This window comes from Anolis sagrei, chromosome 2, assembly GCF_037176765.1.
Source record: "Anolis sagrei isolate rAnoSag1 chromosome 2, rAnoSag1.mat, whole genome shotgun sequence".
NCBI classification, from domain to species: Eukaryota; Metazoa; Chordata; class Lepidosauria; order Squamata; family Dactyloidae; genus Anolis; species Anolis sagrei.
In genome coordinates, this window is record NC_090022.1 from 239,087,324 (window position 1) to 239,106,943 (window position 19,620).

A 19,620-nucleotide genomic window follows, 5' to 3' on the forward strand; every position below is an offset into this window, starting at 1 on the left:
AATGTCAGCATGCTGGAAGAAACAAAAACCACCAGCATTGAAGTGATGGTCCTCCGCCATCCGGATGCCTGACCACCGTCTCCCAAAGCAGTTGTGGGCAGGAAAAGAAATTTAAAGATGGGCTCAAACCCAATCTTAAAAACTCTGGTATAGACACTGAGAACTGGGAAGCCCTGGCCCTTTAGCGCTACAGCTGGAGGTCAGCTGTGACCAGTAGTGCTGTAGAATTTGAAGAGGCACAGTCACCTACGGACCCACCACCAGTACACTGACCTTGGAAGACTATTCTATTCGGACAACGAGGGATCACCTAAGTAAGTAAGTCCAGAGTAGTAGGAGAGCACCCACCCCTCACCGCAACCTTCTCTTTTTCCCCAGAAAAACTTATTGGAGAGGCCTGGTAGCAGCACAGACCCCTCTGCATAGTACTGCTGATGCACAAAAATTGGATTTCCCTCCTCCCCCCACCTACTGACATCATTTTCGTGCAACAGGAGTTCTGTGCAGAGGGGCTTGCATTGCGAGCAGGCCCATCCAGTAAGCTTTTTGGGGGAGAAATGGGAAGCTTGGGGCCATCTGGCCACCCTTCAAGGGAAAGTTTAGGGTTTGGGTTAGGGGTTATTTTAACTTGCTTCCTCCTGGGTATCTGCCATGCCTGGAAGAGCTCATAGTGGTATAACTTGGACAAAAACCAAAAGCGCTCAGTCAAATTGGTTAGTATGTAGTACAATGTCCCAATGAGTTATGACTGTTACAAACAAATGCCCCATCTACACTGCCATATAATGTAGTTTGAAACAGGATTATATGATGAGGCCAAAGAGACAGAAACTCTCTTTTATTATAATAATAGTCCCTGAACCTGTTACTGTTTCTGTATGCACACAGTTCTTAACTCATGCCCACACGTAGTTGCATAGAACAAGATGTGTATGCTTGTGCTTGTAAAACAAAAAGGGAGTATGTATTGTGAATCAGGATTGCATGTTGTGCATTTTAACTGGGCACACAAAGCTATTTCTGTGATATCTGAATCTCAGCCAGGGGAAGTGATATACAGGGAAAATAGGATTTTCTTCTATCCTAATCTTCCAAATCCAGACTGCATAAAAAATATCAGACCTCTTCCAGAAATCTTAAATGCTTCATACCACCATGACTTCTGGTGACAGAAGGAGAGAAACTGAGATAAAAATTAAGCCAGGTATGAGATGCTGTCCAGTTTAAAGGTTACTCCAGCAAACAGGCAATTAGTGCTTTTCTCTGCAGCAACGAGTTTAGCTCAGAAAGATGTCTCAGACACAGTACAATGGATGAATAAACTGTCTTTGTAATCTCATTTGTCACAAGTCCAGCTGCAGGTGCTTTTCACTGAATTAGCAGAAAATGAATGGCTTCTTTTTAAAGAGGGACAATGGCATGTCGTAAAGCTTTTGAGAGCAACCATTGCAAAAGTCCATTGCCACAAACCATGGGTTCCAGTTACAAATTGCAACAAGTTTGAGTGAAATAACACTGGGAGCACAGTTTTATATAGCTTTGCAGACTGGAAATGTAAATATTTCAACTTTAGTTCTTTCTGTGAGCTCTTTGACAGCTTACAAGAGTTCTTGGAACACAGGCACACAGTGTCACCTGTGTGGCATGGCATTCATAACTAGCACCTCTTTTGCTTTGAAACGTTGTCAGACAGCTGGAGACTTTTCAAAATGCAAGGTCAAATCATGCTAAAATTTTATATACATTTATATTCTACTATTGTCCAAAGATCACAGGCTATGTATGAAGCTTCCACTCCCTTTCATCTTTATAAAGTTATCCTGGGAAAGTTAAGCTTAGACACAATGATTGAAAGAGAATCATAGTTGAGTAAGGTTTTTAACCTAGGTCTACCCATTGATAAGCAAATCATAACCATGACATCACATATGCTCTCACATGATTGTTGATAGGTGGCAAAATACTCTACAAAATAGAATATATAAAGCAAATTGTATGAAGGACCTTATTGGCACACTGAAAAAATTGGACATAAGGAAACAAATATTCTATTCAAGGTTTTGCAATGGATTTTATTTTGCTTGAACTAAATTTGGCTAAGTCTAAAATTGTCTTATTCTAAAACCCGTCCTTTCTCCCATGTACAACCAAATAATAGTAGTAATAATAATACACTTTATTTATATTCTGCTCTATCTCCCTGAGGGGACTCAGAGTGGATTATAGTATACGCATATGCAGGCAAACATTCAATGCCTTTTATACAGTGAACAATGACATACAATACACAAATAAAGGCAAAGGTTTCCCTTTCCATCTCTGGCATCTGCTCAACTCTGTCCATGGGGAGGTGCTCTTGTTTCATTTTTCCATGCCGAGGAGCCTGTTGTCCATAGACTTTCCTAGGGCCCATCCAGACAGCACCTTTATTGTGTTATCTACCACAATAAAGGAGGGGCTGGCCAGACAAAGTTCTGGACAGTCCCAAATTAATTTGCTACAAACCAGGAAAACTCTGGTTTGTAGCAAATTAATTTGATGGTGGATTTATTCCATGCCTTCTTGGAAGGTGCAGGATAAATCCACTATTTCTTGGTCTGGATTGCAGAATACCCACCCCTCTCCCTCTGAGCCCCCAGACCCCTTAGAAAAGTAATAAAAACCTATGTGCCCTCCATTACAAGCCTCGGCTGGCTCTCCCAGCACTTAGAAATGATGCACCAGGAGAGTGGGGGGAGGGCGAGGGGTGGGGGAGGAAAATCGCTCCCCCCACTCTCCTGGTGCATCATTTCTACACTCCGGGAGAGCTGGCCAGTGGCCAAGGCTTGTAGTGGAGGGCATGTAAGTTTTTATTACTTTTCTAAGGGGTCTTGGGGCTTGGGGGGAGAGGGTAGGGAATAGTCCCAAGAGAACATCTGGACACCCACCCCAGAAGGGCGTGCTTTCTGGGGTGGGTGTGGACAGGCCCCCAGAAACATCTGCATTTTTATTTAACACGGATGCTTCTGGGATAAAGGCCTGTCTGAATCTGACCTTGGTCGTGATTGCCGGCATGACTGCAGGGCGCCCTTTTACCTTGCCACCAAGGCAGTACCTCTTGATCTATTCACATTACATGTTTTCGAACTGCTAGGTTGGCAGAAGCTAAAGCTAACAGCATGATCTCGGTCTGACCTGCAGTTTCGAACTGCCAACCTTCCGGTCCGAAGTTTTTCTGCTGCTAGCAGTTTAACCCACTGTGCTACTGCAGTCCCCAAAATTGCTTACAATTTGGATAAAAAAAGAATACATCTGAAATCAATAATAAAGTAATGGAATTATATAAATATCATAGTAAACAGCAACACAGCACTATTTTAAAGCACTTAAAATAGAATTAAAATAGAATGAATGAGAATGAATTAATAATTATTAATAATAATGAATGAATTAATTAATAGAATTAAAATAGAATTAATGAGAATGAAGTACAGGATGAGCATCCTTATTTCAATTTCTGAAATCTGAAATAAGATGGGACCCAAAACTATATAGGTAACTTTTGTGCTACTTTCTGTTCTCAGTAAAGACATCTTAGTCCTTTTTCTCCTCTTCCAATATTCTACTAGACATGAGCCATAGCACAATTTCAACATGACAGGTCCCTGGTGGTATTATTCCACTTGCTGACCCAGGATTAAGTTGATTCATAGTATTACACTTCACATCTTGAATCTTCTCAGTTTTAAGAAACAGGAAACCTTATATTACATTTTATAATGGAAGATAAGATCTTTTTGAATTCTGAAGTCCACCTTTGGTACCGCTGTTTGTGTTTTCACAATCTTAAGACCATGGGAAACACAAGGTATAAGTTTAAGATCCTGAGGCCACCCAGGGCCTGACCTATTAAAGGCTCTGTAGGCTTCTTTTACAAAAAAAAGTGGCATTACTATTTTCTTGTCAACCATCGGTTTGACGGCCCCACATTAGTATTACTGTGTCAACAGAAGCTACATTTAAAAGGGCATAATTATTGTTTAATGTTTAATATTTACACAGTGCTTTCCAAATCTCAGAGCACTCCACAGGATGGGGTGGAAATTACAAAACAATACATCAAAGGGGAAATGAGCACACAAGGCTCCATATAATCTAACCATATATTCCATGTGAAATTAAACAGCTGCCAGATCTACATACAGTATCTATAGTAAATATGGCGCCACGTTGCTCCAATCTAATAAGGGAAATAGTAAATGTGAAACATTGTCTAAAGCCAAATTACATTCATCTCTGTAAGCAAACAAAGACAGCTGGCTCGTTCAAATGGAACTATTAGTAGTGTTAGATCAGCTCCTTTTACGACCCAAGGCAAAAGTCAACAATAATAAGACAAATTATCCATCTCCAAAGGAAAAGATTTAATTTCTTTGGCAACCAATATAAACTGTTACCTTTATAAGCACCATTGATGAAATACTTTGAAGAAAACAGAGATAATGGAAACAAGGTAATTGGAAGAGAAATATAGTAATCCAGTTCTGTAATATACAATTTAAATCCAAGTAAAATCAACTGAATGTTCAAGTCTGCCAAACAGGAGTGGTTAGTGAATGCAGGAACTCTACTCGATTTTATTTCCACCCCACAGCTTGCTCTGAGTTGAAGAGCAGCTCTCTTGTTGAAGTTGTGTGCCTTCAAGTCATTCCAATTTAGTGTAATCCTAAAGTGAAGCTATCACTGGGTTTTCTTAACAAAATTTGTTCACTCGGACGCGTGGGGGAGTCCCTTTGAGGTTGAGGGAACATGAATTCCTTGAGGTCATGGAGTAGGCTTCCATGGCCAAGCAGGAATCCAAATCCTGATCTCCAGAGACATAATCTAATACTCAGGCTACTACACCATGCTGGCTAGCTGGATAGGAGCTCTACTGATTCTGAAAAACTGAAAGGGCATGTGACTACTTCCAGAAGAGTTTCCGTTCAATTCACAGTAGCTGCGCAAGAAGTCACAAAAATAAGAGTGGATCCTTCAGCCCAGCAGTGATGGATCTACTGGCTGTCTTTATTCCATGACTTAGTATTAGTACTGTTGTTCCAAACAACAAGAACCTGTGAACATGATCTGGAATCTTTTTCTGGGTGCAGGTGGTGCTCCCCACAAAGTAGCAGTTTCAAAAAATCAGATCCATATTCAACTTTTTCTACAAGTACATATTTGATTACATAGGTTGTTCCTATTCTTTCCCACATTCTTCCAACATTTTGTGTCCCAGAAATGATACAATAATGATCCAATATTTATTACCAGAAATGATACTATGTAGTACAAAGGACTTTGGTCCAATGATCCTGACTTGACCACCCTGCAAGATTATAAGATTGGAGTGAACTTATTGTGCTTTCACGCACTGAATGCATGGCTTTAGTCATTGAACTCACTAGGAGCTCTGCACATGATTTAGGATTCCTCAAGTATATTTTTAAAATTCTAAAGCTCTCTTTAGATCTCTTTTCTTGATGGAAATTATATCATAAGCATAAGTTTGAGGACAGTATCATTCACAGGAATATAGACATTCCCACCTAGGCTTTCTCAGTGTGCCAATTTTCTGATGGTGAAAATACAAATATGTGTCATTTTTTATTATGAAAGGTTAGTAATCCAAAGAGTAAAATTACTGAATGCAATTTAAAATCAGGATATCTATATCTATATCATCTATATCTATAACTATATCTATCTATATATATATAGGGTGAGGCAGCATAACTTCCTTATTCCAAAACTTAATAAAACCCATTGTATGAATCAGAATTTTTTTTATAATGTAGGTGCATACCTAAAGTTTTGTTTTACGTAGTTTTGAAGATCAAATTAGGTAGGTGACGTCTCCCATTCTCCATTGTCCATACACTGAGTAAACAGATTTCTGGCGTTTGTCATGACTCTTGCCAGCATAGCAGGCATCATGTTGGCAATTTCTTCCTGGATGTTGGACTTCAAATCTTGTAGGGTCCTTGGATGGTTCACATAAACATGGTATTTCCAAAAACCCCATAGAAAAAAATCACAAGGGGCGAAATCTGGAGAGAGGGCTGGCCACTCCAAATCGGCTCGAAAAGTAGGCCTCAACGGCAAAAGCACACTCCTCACTGTTCCAACGCGTGCTGGTGACTGAACTGTGTCAGGACAAAATTTTATACTCCTGCCTCTCAAATGAGACCACTAGCGCTCTGCTACATCTTCAACTGACTGAATGGCATGCATTTTAAAAAGGAAGTTATGCTGCCTCATCTTGTGTATGTGTGTGTGTATAAGGCAAAGGTTGTCCCCTGACATTAAGTTTAGTCATGTCTGACTCTGGGGTGTGGTACTCATCTCCATTTCTAAGCCGAAGAGCTGGCGTTGTCCATAGACACCTCCAAGGTCATGTGGCCGGCATGACTGCATGGAGCACCATGATCTTCCCGCCGGAGCGGTACCTATTGATCTACTCACATTTGCATGTTTTAGAACTGCTAGGGCTGACAGCAGAAGCTCATGCCGCTCCCTGGAATCGAACCTGAGACCTTTCGGTCAACAAGCTCAGCAGCTCAGTGCTTTAGCCCACTGCGCCACCAGGGGCTCCTTATACTCCTGAAACTGACTTTAAACTCATTTAGAGCAGACCTTAGCTGGACACAAACAGAACAAAGCTTGAGTTCACATAAATATAATCATAATAGGAGAATTATGAAACAAATGGAACTCCAGGAATTCTGCCAACTTCACCAACCAAATGGATTTGCTGCTGTAGTTGTGCAGCTCTGTGGATCTGTGTATGCTAGAAAAACAGGATACATGATACTAATTAAGGCTTCTGGTAAGATGCACTTTAAACCACTTGCCTTGCAAACCACTCTAGACTATTTTGCCTTAGAAATCTTACTGTGATACTTAATTTCAGAATACTTCAAAGAGATCATGCAACCATGTTGACTCTCAAAAAGCTGGATAGATTTTTTGAGACAACTTAAATGTTCAGATGTGTCTTATTGAGCAATCCTGTCCTATCAAATTAAGCTGGCATTTCATGTTGAGGTTTTCCTTCTGGCTTCTGTCAGTCGAGAAGGTTTCTGAAAGATCTCAGTGTTGGACAGAGAAGAAACTCAGAAGGAACTTGAAAGCCACACAAAAGAACAACAGAAGGACTTTGTGTGCTTTGTGAATGGTTTTCTGGGATAAGATAAGAAGGAGGAATTCATTCATCTCCCTCATCAGTTTTTATACTAGTAAGATGAAAGAGATTTGGGAAATAAATTGAAATTAAAATAAGTAGTTTTGATGTAAAATTAAACATTTGCTGCTTTCCTTCTACATTCTTGGTTATTTTAATTAATCAGAGTTGGTTTGTTTGTTTTACAAAAACAGATCCTTGGTCAGTTTCTAACAGTAATTATGAAAATTCAGAACCAGTATTTACAGATTCAACATAAAATACAAAACTTTTCTGGAGACCAGGGTTTGAATCCCTGCTTTGCCATGGAAACCAATAGGTGACCTTGGGCAAAGAGTCAAAGAAGCATCATTTATATCTTTAATTTATTTCTGAGAAAGTCATTTGATGATTAAGGTTACAAATCGAGGAACGTCTGACCTTACAAAACAAAAAGAAGTAAACAAATATTTACAAGCTGGAACATGTCCAGAGAAGGGCAATCAAAATGGTAAAAGACCTAGAAGCCAATCTCTATGAGGAACAACTTAGGGAGCTCTGTATGTGTGCAGTCTAGAGAAGAGAAGATTAAGAGGTGACATGATAGACTTGTTTAAATATTTGAGAAGATGTTACATTGAGAAGGGAAAAGCTTTTTTCTGGAGATTAGCACACAGAAAATACATTTAAACTGTAGAATGAATGCAGTTGACACCACTTTAACTACTATGGCTCAATGCTGTGGAATCATAGGAGTTGTAATGTTACAAAGTTTATAGCTTTCTCTACCAATGAATGCTGGTGCTTTACCAAACTACAAGTCCCAGAATTCCATAGCACTGAACACTGGCAGTTAAAGTGGTGTCAAACTGCATTAATTCTACAGTGTAGATTCACCCAGAGCGATGGATTCAATTTGCAGAAAAGAGGTTCCACCTAAACGTTAGGAAGAATGGGTTGTTGTAGGTTTTCTGGGGCTATATGGCCATGTTCTAGAGGCATTCCCTCCTGACATTTTGCCTGCATCTATGGCACGCATCCTCAGAGATTATGAGGAAGAATGTCCTGATGGTAAGAGCTGTTCAACTGTGGAATATGCTGCTGCAGAATGTGGCAGAGTCTCTTTTTCTGGGGGGTTTTAAACAGAGACTAGGTAGCTATCACCTGGAATACTGTGCCCAATTCTGGGGACCACAATGGAAGAGAGATATTGACAAGCTGGAATGTGTCAAGAGGCGGGTGACTAAAATGTTCAAGGGTCTGGAGAACAAGCCCTATGAGGAGTAGCTTAAAGAGCTGGGCATGTTTAGTCTGCAAAAAGAGAAGGCTGAGAGGAGACATGATAGCCATGTATAAATATGTGAGGTGAAGTCATAGGGAAGAGGGAGCAAGCTTATTTTCTGCTGCCCTGGAGACTAGGACACAGAGCTATGGCTTCCAACTATAGGAAAGGAGATTCCACTTGAACATTAGGAAGAACTTACTAACTGTGAGAGCTGTTCAGCAGTGGAACTCTCTACCCCGAAATGTGGTGGAGGCTCCTTCTATGGAGGCTTTTAAACAGAGGCTGAATGGCCATCTGTTGGAGATGCTTTGAATGTGATTGACCTGCTTCTTGGCAGGGGGTTGGACTGGATGGCCCATGAGGTCTCTTCTAACTCTATGATTCTGTCAATCAGGAATCCTTTGACTGTGTGTTCCTGCATGGCAGGATGAGGTTGTACTAGATGGCCCTTGTGGTTCCATTAGTCTATGGCAACTCCTTCACGTTTTTTAATTGAAAAAGCCAATATAATAAGAAGGCAAGTGGTAAAAACATCCAAACCCTTTCACAAAATATTCTGTGCTCAAAAGCAACTTGGAATAGCTGTGATATAAAATGAATGGCAAATACTTCACTGCTCCCTCCTGCCCCCCGCTTTCCTGTAGATATACACTGTTGCCTTTGATCGCTCCAGCAGCGTCGTGCTTGCTCCCCCACCCCACTTGACCATGTAACGATCCTCAGCTTGATTGTCAAACACAATTATTGCTTCGGGTAACAATATGAAAGACAGCTGCAGTGAGGATGGAAGTCAAGCAGAGCAGGACATGGAGGCTGCGGCACCTGCCTCTTGCACGCAAAAGACAGAACAAATTACAACATTTGTCACCAAGGAACTGAGCATCAGCCCCACATGTGACAGTCTTGCAAGCACCGTTTTCATCGTGTGCGCGGGCACCTCTTTTCAAATCTCAAGCAGGGAACAGATGTTTCATCAAAAGACACATTTAAAATAAAGATAATTATGCAGTAAGCAGCTTAATTACATAGGATTATTCAGGTCCATTTAATTGCCTGACAGCCTGAAAGCCTCCAAGTATTGGTGACAGAGACACCCATCTTTAACTGGGTTGCTAAACTCTCCAGGGCTGTGCAACAAATGTTGTTGCATAGTAATTTACAGGATATCAATTCCTGCAATGAGTCGAAGGAAAAGAAGTGTTACGGATTTCTAGCCAGAACCACAACGTTTATATTTGCATAGGCATTCTATTTGCTTCTGTAAAATATTCACAGCTCTGAACTGCAAAAATGGAAGCAAAGTGGTTATGGTGAGTTAAGTATTAATAAAGCTCCTAGCTTTAAATATCATCTAGCAACAGGATATCTTCCAGTTACTGCAATCTTCTGTCAATGCAATTACTATACTTGTAGGACTACCATTACCGCTGCAATTCTTACCAGCACTGCTATCTATTAAGACAATTTTTACCATTCTTTTACAGCCAGATCATTTATTACTGAAGCATCCATTGCATTATAGCCATTTATATATTAGAGAATGAGGAAAAGTACAAATGGCTCATTCATGAGAAGTAATATACATGAATTACTTCTATTAGGGTGGGTAAGGATGCTTTCTAAAAGGCACTGGGGTTTCACAGACATTACTGAATGTATGCATCATATACAACACTTGCTTTTTGATCTTCCAAATATGGCTGCCAGAATGCCATTTTTATGCTCATGATAGTCCCATGCTGAGATTTGGCAAAAAAATCACTGAAATGTGCTTTGAGTGGAATCAGAATCTGGTTTGATTTCACTTTTAATTCATGATTAAAGCATAAACTATGTTATATGGGGCAAGGACAAATAAACTTCAATTTGTTTCCTTGCCTAGAAAAGTATCTGTCTTTAATTTGGATTAGGGCCAATGCATGTGGGTAAAGGACATTTAAACCATCTACCATACAATTTCCCCCTCCATTCAACCTCTCCTCTTCCATTAAGGAACAAAAATAAAACCCCTCGATTTATGCAAATTTAGACTTTTAAAAAATATTGACAGGAATCCACTGGAATAGTTACAAATGCATAACCACCATATTACCTGGCTGCGCAGTGATTCCCAGCCCAATCCCCTCCAGGCCCACCCAGACAAACCCTTTAATGTGCAAGTTCCTGCAAATAAAGGGGGGTTTCCAGATTACATCTCTGAAAAACACAAATTAACTTGCCACAAACCAGGAAAACCCTAGTTTGTGGCAAATTAATTTGTTAGTGCGATTATTCCTCACCTTCTTGGAAGGTGCAAGTTAAACTCACCACTTCCACTGTCTGGACTGTTCCCTCAAAATTCTGGACTTTTGAGGGGGCAATCCAGACAGAAGTCCCACAGTTTTCTGGGCTAAATTTGCCCGGAAAACCGTGAGAACACCAATCTCTTCCCCAAAAGCCCTTTAAAAAACAAAAGAACTTACCCGGCCTCCATTTGGGTAGTGCTGGAGCTCTCCTGGCACATAGAAATGACACTCCAGGAGAAAGGGGGGGGGGGGAAGGAAAATCGCTCCTGCCTCTCCCCCTTCTCCTGGTATGTCATTTTTACATGCCAGGAGAGCTCTGGCACACCTCTAATGGCCGGGTAAGTTCTTTTGTTTTGTAAAGGGTTTTTGGGGACTTTTAGGTAGGGAAGTTAAAATGTCCGAGTGGTCTCCCAGAAAGTTCCAGGAGAACATCTGGACACCCATCCCAGAAAGCACAGACTTTCTATTGTGTGTGCGGATGGGCCCCCAGGAACATTCGTTTTTTTAAAAACACAAATGTTCCTGGGATAAATCCCTGTCTGGGAGCGCCTTCCTTCACTTCCCAAGGAAGCAGCCACTGCAATCAATGGGAATCTGTTCCACTCTCAAATGGAAAATCTAACTGACTTTTCCTGTTTGGATTTTGGATTTTGTTTGGATTTTGGAATATTTGCATATTGGGTTCAATGGGTTCAAAATCTGAAAAAATATTCAAACTACTTCTGGTTCTAAATATTTCAGATAAGCGAGACTCATTACTCAACCTGTAGCATGTCTGAGCTTTTTCTTTTACTCTTTTCTTAACTATGTTACAATGTAGCAATAGCAAATCCAAGTGTAAAACATGTAACTGTCAGATTTTTAAAATAAAAAACAACCTTGAACAGAAGAATATTACATCCCACTTTCTAAAGAAAATGCGATGCTATGAGGGCAATGACAAGCTACTGCAGATTTCTTTTTTATGAAGACACACTGGGAACAATTTCATTAAGCATCATTAAAAATGTCAGGAGAATTATCTTTTGAAGACATCAAAGCTTGTCATTAAAAGAAACCCCTTGGTTAAGACGAAAAAACGAAATGCAATTCAAAGCTAGAGAAAGCTGACTGCCATATATTGGCTTTATTCAAATTACAAAGCTGGATTCATTTTCAATTTTGAAAAGATGTTGTGATGTATCCCGCTCCTCTCCAAAAAGGCTGCTTTGAAGGACTGAGTGGTAAAAATGAAGCTTATTATTGTTCATGGATGGGAGATAGAAGTGCATACCCCACTTCATCATATTTTAAAATATGATCGATAGGAAACATTTGACCGAGCAACATCGGAATATGGTCAATACAACAGATGTTTCTAACATGGAAGAACACAGGAGAACTGCAGCAGTTTGGTTTCACGGAGTCTACTGGTCTCTCTACTCTCACCACTGTTCGGTTAATTGAGTGGAACCTTTTTTGCACTTTGGCCTCAGTTTGCAGGAATTGAAGTAAACCAACAGCAAAAAGTAGAAGGAGGAAAAAGAATCCAGGACATTGTGAACGCAGCTGGAAAGGTGGGGAAACAATGAATTAATGGAAACTGTCCCTACCAACTAAGGACAGCTGGAGGTTATGGAAATGGGTTTCTTACTTAGATATGCACACCCTTTGTTTTTCTCAGCTATTACTGCCATACCGCTCTGCCAGCTGTCAGATAAAGCAGGAACGCTGGGAATATCCCAGTCATCTGGAAAACAGTCCAGTCATCCCCCGATGTACAAATATCTGACTTACAAATGACTAATAGTTAATAACAGAGGTGAGACAACAGGAAGTGAGAGAAATCTACCCCTAGAAAGGGAAATTCACTCATAGAATCAGAGAGTGGGAAGAGACCTCATGGGCCATCCAGTCCAACCCCCTGCCAAGAAGCAGGAAAATTGCATTCAAAGCATTACTCCTAAAAGAGTTATAATGGGGAAAAGGTGCCTCCACTGAAGCTTTCCCAATCCTTCTTTCCTATTTTCCCCCAAAATCCAATCCAATTATCACAAGGACAGAAAGTATTATTATTATTATTATTATTATTATTATTATTACGACAGAAAGTGAGGTGACATCTTCTGAACAGGGGCACAGACAGCAAAACAAAACATCACAGGTGTGTTAACCCTTCCCTATGCTATCCAAACACACACTAACATGTATCTCCCTGGAATTGCACTTTAAAAATGTATCTGTTCTGACTTACATACACATTCAACCTAAGAACAAACCTTCAGAACCTATCTTGTTCATAACTTGGGAACTGCCTATATAGTAGCTCTACACATTACACAAGGAATCCATTCCAGGGCTCTTCATGTAATATGATTTTATTCATATAAACTAGACACTTACTTGTCTTAGCTGAAGTGAACAATATATTGGATTTGTTGTTCTGTTTATTCATTCAGTCGCTTGCTTGCATGCTGGTCGCTTCTGTGGCGAGAGAATCTGCTGTCTACGAAGACGTTGCCCAGGGGATGCCCGCATGTCTTGCAATCCTGCGAGGAGGCTTCTCTCATGTCTACACAAATGACCAGCCACTGCCAGAAGGGACAGAGAGCTTCATCTATGCTGATGATCGTGCCATTACTGCTCAAGCAGGGAGCTTTGAGACTGTAGAACAGAAGCTCTCCGAAGCTCTAGGTGCTCTTACTGCCTACTACAGGGAAAACCAGCTGATCCCTAACCCATCTAAAACACAGACATGTGCCTTTGATTTCAAGAACAGAAAAGCATCCCGAGCTCTGAAGATCACCTGGGAAGGAATCCCACTGGAGCATTGCAGCGCACCCAAATACCTGGGAGTCACCCTGGACCGTGCTCTTACCTACAAGAAGCACTGCCTGAACATCAAGCAAAAAGTGGGTGCTAGAAACAATATCATACAAAAGCTGACTGGCACAACCTGGGGATCACAACCAGATACAGTGAAGACATCTGTCCTTGCGCTGTGCTACTCTGCTGCTGAGTATGCATGCCCAGTGTGGAACACCTCTCACCATACTAAAACAGTGGATGTGACTCTTAATGAGACATGCCGCATTATCACGGGATGTCTGCGCCCTACACCACTGGAGAAATTACACTGCTTAGCCGGCATTGCACCACCTGACATCCGCCGGGAAGTAGCAGCCAATAGTGAAAGGACCAAGGCAGAGACATCTCCAGCTCATCCCCTGTTTGGGTATCAGCCAGCACGCCAACGACTTAAATCTAGACATAGTTTTCTAAGATCTACAGAGACACTCGCTGGAACACCTCAGCAAGCGAGAGTCCAAAAGTGGCAGGCTCAAACCCAGCACCTCAACCAATGGCTGATACCAAATGAGAGACTCCATCCTGGGCACACAGAAGACTGGGCGACTTGGAAGGCATTGAACAGACTGCGCTCTGGCACCACGAGATGCAGAGCCAACCTTCAGAAATGGGGCTACAAAGTAGAATCCTCGACATGCGAGTGTGGAGAAGAACAAACCACTGACCACCTGCTGCAATGCAACCTGAGCCCTGCCACATGCACAATGGAGGACCTTCTTGCAGCAACACCGGAAGCACTCCAAGTGGCCAGATACTGGTCAAAGGACATTTAACCAGCTACCAAACTCACAAGTTGTGTATTTTTCTGTTTGTTTGCTTTGTTCTGTTAGACTGGTTGTTCTGACACGACAAATAAATTCAGTCGCTTCCAACTCTTCATGTCCTCATGGACCAGCCCATGCCAGAGCTCCCTGTCAGCTGTCACCACGCCCAGCTCCTTCAAAGTCCAGCCAGTCACTTCAAGGATACCATCCATCCATCTTGCCCTTGGTCGGCCCCTCTTCCTTTTTCCTTCCATTTTCTCAAGCACCACTGTCTTCTCTAAGCTTGCCTGTCTTCTCATTATGTGGCCAAAGTACTTCATCTTTGCCTGTAATGTCTTGGGCTTTCTGCTAAAGTATACCATAGAATCAAGCAAGAATACAGTGCTGTCTTAATACATAGGTTTGCAAAGCAGTTATCTGGGGGGCCCTATGGGCATAAGGGTCCCATTTAATCTATGCACAGGGCAGAATTTGACACTAATTTTCTGAACACCTGCTTCAACATGTTCCCACTAACTTTGTGGAAAGAGAAAGATAGCCACTTGTAGCGAAGAGTTGATATGTCTGCATTTGCAAGAGAAATTTAACTGTTTTTATTACTTGCAATGTTATGGAAACAGAATATTGTAGTGGACTAGTGGGAGGCAATTAAAGGCTGGAGACAATAATCACTGACAGTGTGCATTTCCATTATTGGAAACTGAGCCTCCTCTGTTTGTCTTCTAAGAATTCTATTTGTGTGGTAAAGGGTTAGAGGAAGTGTAAGAAAGTGAAGCGAGGAAAAAGGAACTGTAGATTTATTACATGGTACCTATAAATATCAGTTTATTATATCAATAATTTACATGTTTATTCTTGTGAGTTGTTGTATAGGCAGGACCAAGTACATTGCTTTGCCCTGGGGTCTATAATACTGTTATGATGGTCTTGCAGGAGGACCTAGCTATGCCTAGAAATGCTAGCATTCTTCATAGAAGTCAAAAATGATTGTGTGGTCAACTTCCAGCCAAACTTTCAGCAGACATGTATAGAATTGAACTGGAAGCCTGGAGAGCATACTTCCCTAGGCTTTGCAAAGTCCTCTTATGCAATGACATGATATTCAAAGCTTTCATAATAAGCAGATCTACCGTATACAGGCAGCCCCCAAGTTATGAACAATTCTTAAGTTGAATTTGTATGTAAATCGGGACAGATATTTTTTTTCAGTGTAACTCCAGCCAAATATATATTGGTTTTGGATAACATAGGGAAGGGTTAACACCCCTGTGGTGCTTGTTTTGTTATCTGTGCCCCTATTCAGAACATTTCACACTTTCTGCCTCTGTGATTTTGAAAAAAAAATGGCTGCTATGGAAACAAGAATTAGTGATAGAGCTTCAGTTGAGACACATTTCTCCCACTCTTTCAGGAGTGAATTTCCCATCCTAGGGGCAGATTTCTCTCACTTCCTGTTGTCTCATTCACTTTCACTCACTTTATTCTCATTCTTAACTCTGAGTCATATGCAAGTCAGACGTTTGTAACTCAGGATCACTATAAATTGGCAAGAACAGCAAATAAGATGATGTCCTGAATCTCACTGTTTACTTATTTACTTACTTTTTATTCTGCTTTTCTCTTGGCTTGGGACAAAGGAGAGCTAGTAATAAAGCTAAAACAAGATAGAGCTAAAAACCTGATTATAAAAATGTTCTGTCATGATTCATTTTAAAAAGTATAAAATCATTTGAAAACATAACAATAAAGATGTGGCATGACTTTTCTGCACTACAAATTAATAATGAAACACCTCTTTAAATAAAAAGGCTTCCACCTGCCAGTGAAAGCAGTGCAGAGGGGTCAGCTCAGCTTTCTGTGGGATTTCCAGAGCAGCCACTAAAAAGGCCTTCTTCCTGTGTGCCTTTACCAGATGGTTTGTGAGACAAAGGATCTTAAAATATGGGTGAGTTCAAACAAGGATCTACAGTCTGAACCTAAAACATGTGGGGCTTTATATGTCACAGAGAGCCTTTTGAATTCTGCCTGGAAACTAATTAATACCCAAGCCCCATCTACATTGCCATATAATTCAGTTTGAAACTGCATCATATGGTCAGTGCAAACTCATATAATGTTGTTGACTGCAGTTAAATTGCATTATTTGAGTCTACACTGTGGGGTTTTTCATGTTCCCCGTAATGAGCTGCAGTCAACACTCTGGATAAAAGTTAAAGATAAGAAAATGCAAATAAACATGCATACATCAGGGGAAACAAGCACAAAAATGCTTGTTTCCCTTTGTGTACACATTTCTCTTTGTGTACACTTTTCCTATATTTGTCATCTCCCCCTCCCTCTATTTACAAAATGAAGTTTTCCTGGCAGAAACTGATCCAAGGAAACAATAAATTCAAGGAATCACAAAGTCATACATGTTACTCTTTAAAGATGTTTCTAGGTACTGATGACACCTCCATTGGAAAAAAATAGCAGAGTGTTGAAAGTGTGCTAGCTGAAAAAGAAAAACATTTCATCCATGTTGATTTCTTCTTTTTTGACCTTAGTGCAAAAGAAATATACATTGTGGAATAGATAGTGCCTTCCATTTTCTTTATTTTTCTGAAGTTAAAAATGGGTATCATGACAGTATTCATCCAACCAGCCAACTTTTAATATGCATGGCTTGCTAAGTTACTATATTGTGATGCCCAAGGTATATTTCCCAGCTGTATGTCATAGTTCAGTGTCATGGTGTTATTGTTTAGCACAGGTTATAAATCAAGATTTATTTTCCACTTTGTTCTTATTAGTAATATAGCCCAAGGAAAACATTTCTCTTGCAAGCTCACAGAATAGCTTCTCCCTCCAGGAACATATATTTTGACAGAAAATGGCCAGACTCAATAAGGAGAGGATAAAATTGAGAAAAAGGAAGGAGGGCATTTGTAGTTGAAAGACTGGGAAGTTGTGTAGTCCCCCCTCTTCTCACTACACATATCTCTCTTATTCTGTCTTTTGAAAGCACCTTTTCATTTGATGGCCTTTCAGAAAGTCTGCCTAAAAGAAAGAAATATCCTTTCTAAGAAATTCTTTATCTTAGGCCCCTTCCAGACAGGGCCCAAAATGCAGGGCCTATCAGACTTTTACCGGACTTTTACCCTTATGATGCCTCCAGTAAATGAGAAACCCTGCTTTGTCCTGAATTAATTGAATACCTCATTACATTCAGATGGATGTTGAGACAGTTGCAATTGGTTCCACACAGGTGTCTGGACTGTCCCGGGTTTAAAAGTTGGAGACCGCCCTCTCACTAAGTTAGATCAACTCTGGGTAAAGAGTCACGCCCTGAGTTAATGTGGATAATCCCACAGTATTTTACATTTTATATGACTAATGATGAATGCTTGGAAAAGCCTATTCTTTTCTAATGCATGTACCCACTTTCTTTAACCATTGGCATTAAAAATGTAGTTACATGTTACATGGTATTGTGTTGTAATGAAGAATCACCTGAAAATAGACACCAAATGTTTCTTATGACATCACTTACCTTGCTGTCACACTGTCAAAAGTGGACATTGGGATTCTTAAAGAGAGCATCTTTCTAAGAATGTCTAGCTCTTCCATTGCGATTCTTTGCTCAGTTTCCAGCAGAAGCTGACCATGGAATCATGCCCGGAGTCCTAGATATTCCTGGAGAGTTGTTCTGTTAGGTTAAAAAAAAAACACCCAGCAGTGTCTTTATTCAGGGTTTTTCACTTTCATGTAGTCCTTTGTCCCTAACTCAACAAAAACGTAGAGCTGATTGTACTTAAGACACTTTGTTTTCCAGGTCCACAGTTCAGTCAAATTGATTCCAAGCCAGAGATGGGGAAAATATTTTTCCCTTATTGTTTTGTATTTTTTTTCATGTTGACATTTAAGAGAAAACAAGCTTTACCCATGGCTAAATACATTTAGATGAGTCATAGAAATGTAGGAAAGTGGACCAGGGAAATAAACCACAAGTCTGATGATTGTAGCATTTTCACCCATTGCAGTTCTATTCCAAGTGGCAACTTCTTTCTTAGTTGATTTTGCCTGCCAGTATCCTGTTGCTGTTCTACTATATGTTATAGTGCAACAGTGATCGAGCTGAAAGAAAAAAGAGTGGGAAAAGGATTGACACTGGTATGCCCTTTGCAGGTTCTTAATGCAAGATCTTTTTCCCCCTCATCACACGGACTAAATCAAATAGCTGCCTTATGACTGCTACTGGAAGCTACAGGCTATAACAAGCACACTGTGTATGTTCTCTTCAAAGGCTGAGATATCTTGGAGAGCTCATGTGACAATGAAGGATGTGTATAAAGCACCTCGATAGATAGATAGATTTTGATTGTAGGGCTCTGTGACAAAGCAAAGTGCAGTACCAGAACTGACAGCAGGTTATATTTTAAGGCATTTCTCAAATTGATACAATCTCAGCAAATCCAGGCATTACCTGGATGAGGAACGGTAGCTAAGACCTTGCTGTTGATTGTGTTAGATGGTGGAGCACTAACAGATCTCAGTTTACAGTTGCTGTTATCCTTGCTGCAATGCAATTTCAATGGACACACCCACCCACAAGGCTTAATGATAATGCTAGGTAAGTAACTGCATACACATAAAAAGCCCAAAAACAGACAGGCTCCATTTTCATTAAATACAGCTTTGAAATGACTGGAAGCTTGGTTTGGGTTGAAATCAGAATGGCGTCATGCACTAAATAGTGGGTTTTTTATTGTCTGCTATACTCCATTTCTGAAATGTCAGCAGTTACAGGATGATCAAAATGTTTGTACTCATCTTACCAAAAGACCCCAAATTGCTCTTCATTATAGTGATGTCCAAAGTTTTGCATAACACTGAAAATGAAGGCTACTTCTTCCACGTTTTATTTCTTTGGAGAAGCAGCAGGGAAAAAGTAGATTGGTGTGGTTGCAGCTTATCTTTTGCAAGAATTTGTGGGAAACTTGCACTTTTGCTTCAAAATTGCTAGTATCATCACCCTTTTCAAAAAGGGACATAGAATAGACTGTGGAAACTATCGACATACTTCCCATTTAACCTCCACCAGAAAAATTCTTAACATTTGGTAAACTGGCTGGGATTTTTGGGAGCTGAAGTCCAAAACACCTGGAGGAGCAGAGTTTGAGAAACACTGATCTAGAGAAATAGCATCATGCCTTGTATTACAGTTTGAGAACAGTGAAAAAGGAAATTCAATCAATACAACATAAATTGCAGTTTGCA